The 14,079-nt window shown below is 51.0% G+C and overlaps 1 protein-coding gene across 3 annotated transcripts in view; it reads left to right on the top strand.

Annotated features, from left to right (window-relative positions):
- Nucleotides 1-14,079, top strand: part of LOC144479966 (uncharacterized) — a 418,329-nt gene that overhangs the window by 374,930 nt on the left and 29,320 nt on the right. For 2 of the 3 annotated variants that reach the window (XM_078199099.1, XM_078199095.1), the window contains exon 1: nt 8,572-8,641. The exons of the other annotated variant lie outside the window; for it this stretch is intronic. The gene's annotated coding sequence lies outside the window, so the exon portion shown is untranslated. Of the gene's footprint in view, nt 1-8,571; nt 8,642-14,079 lie in introns of those variants that run through there. 3 annotated transcript variants of the gene reach the window in all.

The raw sequence follows: 14,079 nt of genomic DNA, 5'->3' as shown, positions 1-14,079 counted from the left end.
CTTGGTTGACGTACTCAGGACCTGTCCTCCTGCGGCGGCATGTTAGGACCCGCAAGTCCGACCCTTTGGTTGAACAGGTCCATCTCCTCCACGCCAACGCTCAATATGCCTATGTGGCATATCCTGACGGGCGAGAGGACACGGTCTCTATTCGAGATCTGGCGCCTGCAGGGGACCTGGAAACCCCCGTCGCTCCCACACCCCTGGTTAGGGACCCCTTGCCCTTTATCTCCCCTCCTGACACGGCGCGGGCAGTATCGGGAACACCACTTAATCCTCTTACTCCCGTGTACAGCTTGCCTGAGTCCAGGAGATTGTCGCCACCTTGTGGTCCACCCGTCCGTGAGGAACTGGAGGAGTCACTGGACACCGCCTTGGAGAGAGGGTCATCACGGTCACCAGAACCGGCGTTACCGCCAGTGTTGAGGAGGTCGCAGAGACGGTGCGGCCCTCCAATACGACTGAACTTGTGAATATATGAACAGTTCGTACTGTTTTTTTGCCCCACCGGCCTTTGTTTTTAAAGGAGGGGTGAATGTGGTGAACCATAGATGGTCAGCACTATGGGTACTTGTACATATGTTACTCTTGTTACTGTTGGGGTTAGGGTTGGGGTGTTCCACCTGTTGATATTGTTCTGTGGTACACTCCGGTTAGCTCCGCCTACCTATAGGCGTATAAAGGTCACTGCATTGCCTAGTGACCCTTTAGTCTGGGATTGTATTGTTAAGCAGTATGCTCCATTCTTGTTGCTAATAAAAGCCTTTATTTCCCGGGTACGATCCAGCCTCCCGAGTGAATTAATCGCGCGTCACAGCCATGATCACAATAATAGTGCGGAGCAGGCACAAAGGGCTGAATGGCCTCCAGGTGTTCCTGTTATCCAAGTATGCTGTTCTGAAGGAGTACTGCTCCTTCATCAGGTGAGTGGAGTCGTGTTCACGAACAGGGCATCCGAAAGCTTGTGGCTTGTGCTCCCAAATAAACCTGTTGGACTTTAACCTGGTGTTGTGAGACTACTTACTGTGCCCACCCCAGTCCAACGCTGGCAACTCCACATCACACTCTGAAGGAGAGCAGGGGAGGTTTCTCTCTGAACTCAAATCCCTCACTGATTCACACCGTCGGGGCTGTACATAAAAATGAGCTGCTTGGGCAGATGACAGGCTGGCAGTAATGTCCAGGCAAACATCAACCCTTCGTATCGAGACAGCAGGAAGAAACCAGGATGGAAAAATGATAGAATAATTCAGCCCAGAAGGAGGCCATTCAGCCCATCATGGCTGTGCCAGCTCTTTTGTTACCCAGTTAGTCCCACTATCCTTCTCACCCTATCCCTTCTTTCCCTTCGAGTATTTATCCAATCCCCCTTTTGAAAGTTGCTGTTGAATCTCTTTCACCACCCTTCCAGGCAGCACCATTCCAGATCACAACATTCACATTATTTCCTCATCTCACTTTGTGCCCATCACCTTAACTTTATATTCCTCTCATCACCAACCATTCTGTCACCGAAACACTTTCTCCCTACTTACTCTATTAAAACTCATGATCTTTCAGCAGCATTATCTTAATAAGGTATTAATACTAATGTAGGAGCAGAAGGAGGCCATTCAGCCCCTCGAGCCTGTTCTTTTATTAATTTGTGGTTCTGTTCTCCCCCTGTGTCAAGTCCAACAAGCACCCTGGAATCCCCTGCCGAGGGCAGACCACCTGAGTCCAAGATCCATCGATACCGCAAACTGCCGGCTCCAAGTGGAGAGGATCTCCAAGAAGATCACGCCTATCTACACAGACATCAAGTTTCTACAAAGATGCAAGAAAGCAGACAAGATACCGAAAGGACTACAGATCACGAACCCACCCAGGTCAGCCTACAACACAGAATACCCCCACGACTTGCCTGGGCTTGCAAAATCTCACTAACTGTCCTGGCTGGAGACAATATACACCTCTTTCACCTGTGCTTGGCCCTCTCTCCACTCATTCCAACCATTATCTTGTAAATTGAGTTTGTCTCTGTATGTGCCCTGTTTGTGAACACAACTCCTCACTCACCCGAAGAAGGAGTGAGACTCCGAAAGCTTGTGCTGCCAAATAAACCTGTTGGACTCTAACCTGGTGTTGGTGAGACTTCTTACTCTGTCCACCTCAGTCCAACCTGGCATCTCCACATCCAAGGTTCATGGCCATGCATCGGCAGTTGGGGGTCACTATTGGTGGATACCCCAGACTTGGAGCCAGAGTCATACTCAATGCAAGGACAGGAGATAAAGTCCAGGTTCGTCACTTGTCAGAATGTTCAGATTCTTTGTGTGAACTCGTGTACCGATCGCCCTAACATGGACTGGGGAGCCCTCTGGTGGTGGCACACAGCAAGAACATGAAACAGGAAAACGCTGTTTCATTCCACCCCCCCCCCCCCCCCCCCCGCCACCGCACCCCTCCACCCTCACCCCCAAGCTCATCTTCAATTGGTAGAATCGCAGCCCCACCCTTTCCACCCTCTCACCACATCCGCGGCAAATGACGTCCTCTGTGGCTGTGACCTTGGCAAACTCTCTCTCCCTCTCCTTCTTGACCTGTCTGCCTTTGGCCAAAGCCTCTCTCCATCCAGCTGGGTGGGATCCCCTCATCATGCCTCATTCTTACCTATTGAATTGGAGCCAGAGAATCTTGTGCAATGTCTCTCTTCCCGCTCCCATACTCTTACCTCTGGAGTCCACAAGCCTTGGACACTTTTTAAATTCGTTCACAGGATGTGGGTGTCGCTGGCTGGGGTCAGCATTTATTGCCCATCCCTAATTGCCCCTTGGGAAGGTGGTGGTGAGCTGCCTTCTTGAACCTGCTGCACTCCCTGTGGTGTAGGTACACCCACAGTGCTGTTAGGGAGTTCCAGGATTTTGACCCCGTGACAGTGGGACTAATGATAGTCTTAATGATAGGGGCGGCACGGTGGCACAGTGGTTAGCACTGCTGCTTCACAGCTCCAGGGACCTGGGTTCGATTCCCAGCTTGGGTCACTGTCTGTGTGGAGTTTGCATGTTCTCCCTGTGTCTGCGTGGATTTCCTCCGGGTGCTCCGGTTTCCTCCCACAGTCCAAAGATGTGCGGGGGTTAGGTTGATTGGCCATGCTAAAAATTGCCCCTTAGTGTCCTGGGATGCGTAGGTTAGAGGGATTAGCAGATAAATGTGTAAGGATATGGGAGTAGGGCCTGGGTGGGATTGTGGTCGGTGCAGACTCGATGGGCCAGCACTGTAGGGATTCTATGATTCTATGATACTCCAAAAGAAAAATATTCTCCTAATATCCATCTTAAATGATAAATCCCTTAATTTGAAACTGTGTCTCCTAATTCTAGTCTCCCCCACAAGGAGAAACATCCTCTTTGTCAAGTCCCCTCAGCATTTCATATAGAACATAGAAGAGTACAGCACAGGAACAGGCCCTTCGGCCCACGATGTTGTTCCGAACATAAAACCAAATTAAACTAATCCCTTCTGCCTGCCCTTGGTCCGTATCCCTCTGTTCCTTACATATTCATGTGTTTATCTAAAAGCCCCTTAAACACCCCTATCGTATCCGCCTCCACCCCCACCCCTGGCAGCGCGTTCCAGACCCCTACCCACTCTCTGTGTAAAAAAACTTGTCCCTTACATCTCCTTTGAACTTTTCCCCTCTCACCTTAAGTGCGTGCCCCCTAGTATTGGACATTTCAACTCTGGGAAAAATATTCTGACTGTCAACCCTATCCATGCCTCTCATAATTTTCTCGGCCTTTTGGCTAAGATCAAGTGTAGTTATGCGGATTTTTTATTTATTTCAAAAATATACTTTATTCACAAAAAAAACCTCTCCAATAAAACATTGCAAAATTACAGATCCAAAAGTCATAAACAGTGCAAAAAAGAATCATTTTTACAGTACAATACAGTGCTTATTTACAAAAACATTACATTTCATTTCTTAAAAACTATACACATACATCAGAGTTTACTGTGTGCTGTTATTTTTCAGGTTGGCACACAGTTAGGCAGGCCGAGGGTATTCTGCAGTTACCCGGCCCTCGGTCTGCCTCGGTTGAGACGCGTTACACGGTGGCCTTTCCCCATTGTGCCTTGGCGGCGGCTGCCCCAAGCTTGAGCGCGTCCCTGAGCACGTAGTCCTGGACCTTGGAATGTGCCAGTCTGCAACACTCGGTCGAGGACAATTCTTTCAGCTGGAAGATCAGCAAGTTTCGGGCGGACCAAAGCGCGTCCTTCACCGAGTTGATGACCCTCCAGCAGCAGTTGATATTTGTTTCGGTGTGCGTCCCCGGGAACAGCCCGGAGAGCACAGAGTCCTGCGTCACCGAGATGCTCGGGACGAACCGCGACAAATACCACTGCATCTCACTCCAGACCTTCTTTGCAAAGGCACATTCCACAAGGAGGTGTGCGACCGTCTCATCAGCCCCGCAGCCGCTTCGAGGGCAGCGTGCGGTGAGGTTGAAACCTCGGGCGTGCATAAAGGATCTGACGGGGAGTGCCCTTCTCACCACCAGCCAAGCCAGGTCTTGGTGCTTGTTTGTGAGTTCTGGTGATGAGGCATTCTGCCAAATGACATTGACAGTCCGCTCAGGGAACCATCCGACAGGATCTGCCGTCTCCTTTTCTCTCAGGGCCTCAAGGACATTACGTGCCGACCACTGCTTGATAGCCATGTGGTCAAAGGTGTGTTTCCGGAAGAATTTCTCCACGAAGGACAGGTGCTGCGGTACGGTCCAACTACGTGGAGCGTTCCGCGGCAATGTGGCCAGACCCATCCTCCGCAACACTTGGGACAGGTAGAACCTCAGAAAATAGTGGCACTTGTTGTTACTGTACCGAGGATCTACACACAGCTTGATGCAGCCGCACACAAAGGTGGCCATCAGGATGAGGGCGGCGTTGGGAACGTTTTTCCCTCCGTTCTCTGGAGATTTGTGCATCGCCTCCCTCCGGACACGATCCATCTTTGATCTCCAGATGAACTTGAAGATGGCCCGGGTCACTGCTGCTGCGCAGGACTTGGGGAGAGGCCACACCTGCGCCACGTACAACAACACGGACAGAACCTCGCATCGGATCACAAGGTTCTTCCCAGTGATGGAGAGGGAGCGTTGCTCCCACAATCCCAATTTTTGTCTGGCTTTGGCGATGCGCTCCTCCCAGTTTTTGGCGCATGCCCCTGCCGCTCCGAACCATATCCCCAGCACCTTGAGGTAGTCTACCCTAATGGTGAAGGGGACAAAGGATGCGTCAGGCCGGTTCCCAAAGAACATGGCCTCACTCTTACACTGGTTGACTTTGGCTCCCGAGGCCAGCTCGAACTGCTCACAGACTCAAAGAAGCCTGCGAACAGACGAGGGGTCCGAGCACAAAACAGCCACGTCATCCATGTAGAGGGAGGCTTTGACCTGCGTCCCTCCGCTGCCTGGGATTGTAACCCCTTTGATGCCTGGGTCGCTTCTGAGGGCCTCGGCAAAGGGTTCAATGCAACACACAAAGAGGACGGAGGAGAGAGGGCAGCCCTGCCTGACTCCAGACCTGATTTGAAACATATCTGATTCCCACCCATTGATTGAAACTGTGCTACTGATGTCTGTGTAGAGCAGTTGGATCCAATTGCGGATTCCCTCCCCAAAGCCCATTTTGGAGAGCACGCCCATCATGTAGCTGTGCGATATTCTGTCAAACGCCTTCTCCTGGTCTAGACTGATGAGGCAGGTGTCCACCTGCCTGTCCTGCACGTTGGCGATCGTATCCCTGAGTAGTTATGCGGATGCTGCACTTGGCCGAGGTCATTAGGGTACATTGAAGCTTCATATGTTTCATATGAAGCAATTTTTAAAAGCGGTATCTCGGCCTTTTGGCTAAGATGCAAATGAGCTCAAGTCTTGGAGGAGGTATTGCTTTCCCTCCTCCAATCAGCTTGGCTCATGTAGATCAGGCCCAGGACAGGGTAAATGGTTGCTTGCCTTGTCTTGTCCTGATGTCTGTGTAGAGCAGTTGGATCCAATTGCGGATTCCCTCCCCTGGATCGGAAATGTCTCAACTTGTTGAGACTCTGAATTGGACTTGATTTGATTGAATTGGAAAAGTATTAAAAATATATACTTCGATCTGGTCTCCCTTTAGACTCTGCTGCTCCAGGGAAAACAACCCTTGTTTGTCCAGCCTCTCCTTATAGCTCAGACTCTCTAATCCAGGCAGCATCCTGGTAAATCTCCTCTGCACCCTCTCCAAAGCCTCCACATCCTCCCTGTAATGTGGCGACCAGAATTGAACACAATAATCTAAGTGCGGCCTAACCAAAGTTTTATAAAGCTGCAACAAGACATCCTGACTCTTGTACTCAATGCCCCGACCAATAAAGGCAAGCATTCCATATGCCTTCTTTACCACCTTATCTACTTGTGTGGTCACTTTCAGGAAGCTATGCACTTGAACCCCAAGATCCCTCTGTACATCAGTGCTGTTCAGGGTCCTGCCATTAACTGTACACTTACCCGTAACATTTGATCTCCCAAAGTGCAGCACCTCACACTTGCTCGGATTAAGCTCTAGCTGACATTTCTCTGCCCATATCTGCAGCTGATTTATATCCTGCGGTATCCTTTGACAACCTTTTACACTATCCACAACTCTTTGTGTCGTCTGCAAACTTACTAACCCATCAATCTACGTTTTCATCCAAGTCATTTATATATATCACAAACAGCAGAGACATCATAGAAATCATCATAGAAACCCTACAGTGCAGAAGGAGGCCATTCGGCCCATCGAGTCTGCACCGACCACAATCCCACCCAGCCCTACCCCCACATATTTACCCACTAATCTACACATCTCAGGACTCTACAGGGCAATTTATAACCTGGCCAATCAACCTAATCCGCACATCTTTGGACTGTGGGAGGAAACCGGAGCACCCGGAGGAAACCCACGCAGACACGAGGAGAATGTGCAAACTCCACACAGACAGTGACCCGAGCCGGGAATCGAACCCGGGACCCTGGAGCTGTGAAGCAGCAGTGCTAACCACTGTGCTACCGTGCCACCCTTATTGAACCCAAGATCCCGGTTGAGGCCGGGAGCAACGTCTGCAAGACGTGCCGGATCATCGACACGGATGCCACCATCTCACGTGAGAACACCATCCACCAGGTACACGGTACATACTCTTGCAACTTGGCCAACATTGTCCACCTGATATGCTGCAGGAAAGGATGTCCCGAGGCATGGTACATTGGGGAGACCATGCAGATGCTATGACAACGGATGAATGAACACCGCTCGACAATCACCAGGCAGGACTGTTCTCTTCCTGTTGGGGAGCACTTCAGCGGTCATGGGCATTCGGCTTCTGATCTTCGGGTAACCGTTCTCCAAGGCGACCTTCACGACACACGACAACGCAGAATCGTTGAGCAGAGATTGATAGCCAAGTTCTGCACACATGAGGACGGCCTCAACCGGGATCTTGGGCTCATGCCACACTATCTGTAACCCCCACAACTTGCCTGGGCTTGCAAAATCTCACTAACTGTCCTGGCTGTCGACAACACACATCTCTTTAACCTGTGCTTAACCCTCTCTCCAATCACATTGTCTGTACCTTTAAGACTTGATTACCTGTGAAGACTCGCATTCCAACCATTATTTTGTAAATTGAGTTTGTGTCTTTATATGCCTTGTTTGTGAACACAACTCCCACTCATAAGAACATAAGAACATAAGAAATAGGAGCAGGAGTAGGCCATCTAGATCCTCGAGCCTGCCCTGCCATTCAATAAGATCATGGCTGATCTGACGTGGATCAGTACCACTTACCCGCCTGATCCCCATAACCCTTAATTCCCTTACCGATCAGGAATCCATCCATCCGCACTTTAAACATATTCAGCGAGGTAGCCTCCACCACCTCAGTGGGCAGAGAATTCCAGAGATTCACCACCCTCTGGGAGAAGAAGTTCCTCCTCAACTCTGTCCTAAACCGACCCCCCTTTATTTTGAGGCTGTGTCCTCTAGTTTTAACTTCCTTACTAAGTGGAAAGAATCTCTCCGCCTCCACCCTATCCAGTCCCCGCATTATCTTATAAGTCTCCATAAGATCCCCCCTCATCCTTCTAAACTCCAACGAGTACAAACCCAATCTCCTCAGCCTCTCCTCATAATCCAAACCCCTCATCTCCGGTATCAACCTTGCTGAACCTTCTCTGCACTCCCTCCAATGCCAATATATCACTCACCTGATGAAGGGGCCGCGCTCCGAAAGCTTGTGGCTTGTGCTACCAAATAAACCTGTTGAACTTCAACCTGGTGTTGTGAGACTTCTTACTGTGCATTCCACAGCTCTCCAGCAGATGGCAGTCAGGCCATTCATGGGAGGATTGGGTGCTAAGAAGGTACCTGGGCTGAGATTTGTAATGTTGGTGATGACTCACTAATGGCACCACTCTATTCTGCTCCTGTCTAAGTTTCCGCTGAGCTGGAATCGGGGTGGGGGAGGTGCAGAGGGAGGCTGGAGACAATTGGAGGACAGGGTATGACGTGTAGAAGCTGCCTCAGAAGAGGATCAGGCCATTCTCCAGGATTATCGCAGTGTGTGTGGAGAGAGGTTAGTGCTTGTGGTTTAGGAGGGATTGAGCAATGGGCTAATCTGGGAGGCAGGAGCTGTTGTGAGCTGGAACACACTGCCTGAAAGGACAGTGGAAGCTGATTCAAAAGGAAATTAGAGAAAAGCTTGAAGGGGAAAATATTGCAGAGAACTGGGGGGAAGGGGTTGGACTGAGATGGGAGTGGGACTAATTGAAAAGCTCTCTCTAAAGAGCTGGCACAGGTGTGATGGGCAGAATGGCCTCTCTTGGCGATGTGGAATCCGACAGGTCTATGGATCTGTTGGCGCTTTTCTCTGGAATTTCCCGCCAAGGTTTGGATTTTCAGCGTTTCCTGGTTTTCCCGATTCCTTTCCTAATCCGTCTGTGAGAACATTCCGATTCTAATGAACTAATTCACCTGGGACCTGGGACCATGTCCAGGCTGTCACTCACTGGCCTCCTGCTGTTACAGAGTTCAACAGAAAACATGATTCACTCTTGTTTGCTGGGCGGAATTTCCCCAGCACCAGCTGCTGGGTTCAGTGGGGGTGGCGGGGGTGGGGGGGGGGGAGGCGAGGGTGGGGGGGAGGTGGGGGTGGGGAGGGTGGGGGGGAGGTGGGGGTGGGGAGGGCGGGGGGGATTTGTCAGGAGTCCAAAAATTGGTTTTACACTGGTGGGGTGGCACAGTGGTTAGCACTGCTGCCTCACAGCGCCAGGGACCCGGGTTCAATTCTCGGCTTGGGTCACTGTCTGTGTGGAGTTTGCACATTCTCCCCCGTGTCTGCGTGGGTTTCCTCCGGGTGCTCCGGTTTCCTCCCACACTCCAAATATGTGTAGGTGAGGTGGATTGCACATCCCAAATTGCCCCTTAGTGTCAGGGGCGTTAGCAGGGTAAATACATTGATTACAGGTAAGATTGTTGTTGGTGCAATCTCAAAGGCCGAGTGGCCTCCTCCTGCACTGTAGTTTTTTTAAAGTTTATTTATTAGTGTCACGAGTAGGCTTACAGTAACACAATATAGTGTTGTCGCAATGAAGTTACTGTGAAAATCCCCCAGTCGCCACACTCCGGCGCCTGTTCGGGTACACTGAGGGAGAATTTAGCATGGCCAGTACACCTAACCAGCACATCTTTTGGACTGTGGTAGGAAACTGGAGCATCCGGAGGAAACCCATGCAGACACGGGGAGAATGTGCAGACTCCACACAGTGACCCAAGCCGCAAATTGAACCCGGGTCCCTGGCGCTGTGAGGCAGCAGCGCTAACCACTGTGCCACCGTGCCATCCATAAATGTTCCACTGAGATTTGAACTCACATTGCTGGATTCAGAGTCCAGCATGCTCACCATTACCCAGATTCTATAATACTATGAATTTCTATCATGACTTCCGGCTGGTACCCCCCATGGTTCGTAGTTCACTGCCCCAGTCCAGGCAGCAGCCTGGTGAATCTCCTCTGCACCCTCTCCAGTGTCGGACTTGCTTCAGAACTTCAGGGTCTTTGCTAAGTGCGGGTAAGGGTGTGACGAAGGTTGTGGGGCTTCGGGGAGTTTGGATGTGGGTTTGAGAGGTAGTGTGAGGTGAAGCTGGGAGCGTGGGAATGAAGGCGTAGGGAGGATGAGGCTGGAAGTGGGCTCGGGAGTTTGGTGAAATGAAGGCGTCTGGAGAGGAAAGGAAGGAGTAAGGAGGCTAATGGAATAAAGGGAGAGGCTGGAGTGTGGGAGGATGCAGGAGTGATGGGGGAGGGAGAATTATGGAGGAAGGGGAAAGTCTGGGTGAAGATTCAAAGGAGGGGCTTGTGGAGTCAATGTCTGCCCCCGCCCCCCCCCCCCCCGGGAATGAACTGAAGGTGGTGATGGAAGGAGGGATGGTGAGTGTAGGAGTGAGGGAGCTGTGGGTGGGAGGGTGAGGATGCGTTGGTAACAGTAGAAGGGGCTGGGCGGTTGGTGGGGGATGGAGACAGACATGGACCCCAGGGGTGAGGAGGTCGGTGGCGAAAGGGAGTGAGGTTTTCAGGGAGGTCAAGAACTGGCACATTGATCTGGACATCATTGAAAAGAAGGTTTGGGAATAAAGGGTAATGGTGGAGAGGTCGAAGGTTATGCTGGGGGTTGGCGGGGGGGGGGGGCGGTGGAATGGTGATGGGGGAAGGAGATGGGTGACAGCGGGATGGAGAATGAAGGGGGAGCTGTTCGAAAACCTTTTGGCACTTTGCCTTCGGTGACTTTGGCAGCTGTGTCCACCGCTGGGCTGTGGCCTGGTAATCCCGGCTGATTGGCCGTCCTGCGGTGGGTGGATTGCTCCCTTTGCGGGGGGAGAATTGGGACGGGGGCGGGGGGTGGGTAGTGTGTGTTGGGGATGTGCGTGCGTGAGGGGTGAGTGTGTGTGTCGGGGGTTTATAAGGGAATGTCTCTGTTTTACACGTGAGGAGTGGGTGTATGCGTCGGTGGTGGGGTGCCGGGGGGGGGGGGGGGGGGGGGGGGGGGTGGGGGTGGGGTGCCGGGGCGGGGGGGGGTTGTAAGGGAGCATCTCTATTTCCACACATGAGTAGTGAATGTGGGGGGAGTTGTGGGGAGGTGGGGTATTGTAAGGGAGTGGATGTCTATACAAGAAAACAGGAAATCAAGTGTGGAATTTTCTCGTCCAGCCCGGCACAGGAATGATAGCGAGGTGGGGACACAGACCATGCAAAGCTCCGTTGACCTTGGGTGGGGATTTCCCGTCTTGGGGCAAACACAACTGGAAAAATCCCACCCTGAGAGTTGAATGTCTGGTGAGGCCTTTATCATCAAATTCCACTGTGGCTGGGTCAGAATCCTGGAACTGCCTGCCTTACAGCACAGTCCAACTCAGATACTCCAACCAGCTTAGAAACATAGAAAACCTACAGCACAAACAGGCCCTTCGGCCCACAAGTTGTGCCGAACACATCCCTACCTTATAGACCTACCTATAACCCTCCATCCTATTAAGCTCCATGTACTCATCCAGGAGTCTCTTAAAAGACCCTATTGAGTTCGCCTCCACCACCCCTGACGGCAGCCGATTCCGCTCGCCCACCACCCTCTGTGTGAAAAACTTACCCCTAACATTTCCCCTGTACCTACCCCCCAGCACCTTAAACCTGTGTCCTCTCGTAGCAGACATTTCCACCCTGGGAAAAAGCCTCTGAGAGTCCACCCGATCTATGCCTCTCAACATCTTATACACTTCTATTAGGTCTCCTCTCATCCTACGTCTCTCCAAGGAGAAAAGACCAAGCTCCCTCAGCCTATCCTCATAAGGCATGCCACTCAATCCATGCAACATCCTTGTAAATCTCCTCTGCACCCTTTCAATCTTTTCCACATCCTTCCTATAGTGAGGCGACCAGAACTGAGCACAGTACTCCAAGTGGGGTCTGACGAGGGTCTTATATAGCTGCATCATTATCTCCGGACTCCTAAACTCAATCCCTCGATTAATAAAGGCCAGCACACCATACGCCTTCTTTACCACCTTCTCCACCTGCGGGGCCGATTTCAGAGTCCTATGGACCCAGACCCCAAGGTCCTTCTGATCCTCTACAGTACTAAGAGTCTTTCCCTTTACATTGTACTCCTTCATCTCATTTGTCCTACCAAAATGGACCACGACGCATTTATCTGGGTTGAAGTCCATCTGCCACTTGTCCGCCCAGTCTTGCATCCTATCTATGTCCCTCTGTAACTTCTGACATCCCTCCAGACTATCCACAACCCCACCAACCTTCATGTCGCCGGCAAACTTACCAACCCATCCCTCCGCTTCCTCATCCAGGTCATTTATGAAAATGACAAACAGCAAGGGTCCCAGAACAGATCCCTGGGGCACACCACTGGTGACCGACCTCCATTTAGAAAAAGACCCATCTATACACACTCTCTGCCTCCTTTGGGCAAGCCAGTTCTGGATCCACCGGGCAGCAGCCCCTTGGATCCCATGCCCTCTCACTTTTTCTAGAAGCCTTGCATGGGGGACCTTATCGAACGCCTTGCTAAAATCCATATAAACCACATCTACCGCCTTCCCTTCGTCAATGTGTTTAGTCACATTTTCGAAGAACTCCACCAGGCTCGTAAGGCACGATCTGCACTTGACAAAGCCATGCTGAGTATTCTTGAGCATACTAAATCTCTCTAAATGCTCATATATCCTGTCCCTCAGGATCTTCTCCATCAGTTTACCAACCACTGAGGTTAGACTCACCGGTTGGTAATTACCTGGGCTATCCCTATTCCCCTTCTTGAAAATAGGAACCACATCCGCAATCCTCCAATCCTCCGGCACTTCTCCCGTCTCCATCGACGACGCAAAGATCATCGCCAGAGGCTCTGCAATCTCCTCCCTCGCCTCCCACAGTAACCTGGGGTACATCCCATCCGGACCTGGCGACTGATCTATCTTGATGCCATTCAAAGATTCCAGCACAACCTCTTTCTTAAAGTCCACATGCTCAATCCTTTCAGTCCACCGCACGCCCGCAGTACATCCACCCAGGTCCTTCCCCTCTGTGAAAACCGAGGCAAAATACTCATTGAGCACCTCTCCATTTCTACTGGTTCCGTACAGACTTTCCCGCCTTCACCTTTTATAGGCCCTATTCCGTCACATCTCATCCTTTTACTCTTCATATATTTATAGAACGCCTTCGGGTTCTCCTTAATCCTACCTGCCAGGGCCTTTTCGTGACCCCTTCTGGCTCTCCTAATTTCCTTCTTTAGTCCCTTTCTACAAGCCGTATACTCTTCTAAATCCCTATCTTCGCCAAGCTCTCTGAGACTTTTGTACGCTTTCCTTTTCTTCTCGACTAGGTCCCGCACAGCTTTCGTGCACCACGGTTCCTTTAACCGACCAACACCTCCCTGTCTGCTCGGAACGTTGTCCTGTAGAACTCTAGACAGACATTCCTTGAAAAACTGCCACCTCTCTTCAGTACATTTCCCTGAGAATACCTCCTTCCAATTTACTCCTCTAATTTGCTGTCTAATGTCTTCATATTTCCCCTTACTCCATATAAACACTTTCCTAGCTTGCCTGGTCCTCTCTTTTTCCAATGCAAGCCTAAAGGAGATAGAGTTATGATCGCTATCTCCAAGATGCTCTCCCACTGAGAGATCTGACACCTGTCCAGGTTCATTGGTCAGTATCAGATCAAGTACAGCCTCTCCTCTTGTAGGCTTGTCCACATGCTGTGTCAGGAAACCCTCCTGAACACACCTAACGAACTCCTCCCCATCCAATCCTCTTACCCTAGGGATATTCCAATCTATGTTTGGGAAATTAAAGTCTCCCATCACAACAACTCTGCTATTACTGCATCTCTCCAGGATCTGTTTCCCTATCTGCTCCTCCACCTCCCTGTTACTATTGGGCGGCCCAGAAAACTCCCAGCAAAGTGACCGGTCCCTTCACACTCTGAACTTCCACCCACAGAGA

The sequence above is a fragment of the Mustelus asterias genome, chromosome 27 (assembly GCF_964213995.1).
Source record: "Mustelus asterias chromosome 27, sMusAst1.hap1.1, whole genome shotgun sequence".
Classification (NCBI taxonomy): domain Eukaryota; kingdom Metazoa; phylum Chordata; class Chondrichthyes; order Carcharhiniformes; family Triakidae; genus Mustelus; species Mustelus asterias.
The sequence above is the reverse complement of the archived record's forward strand: the minus strand, read 5'-3'. Positions and strand labels throughout refer to the sequence as shown.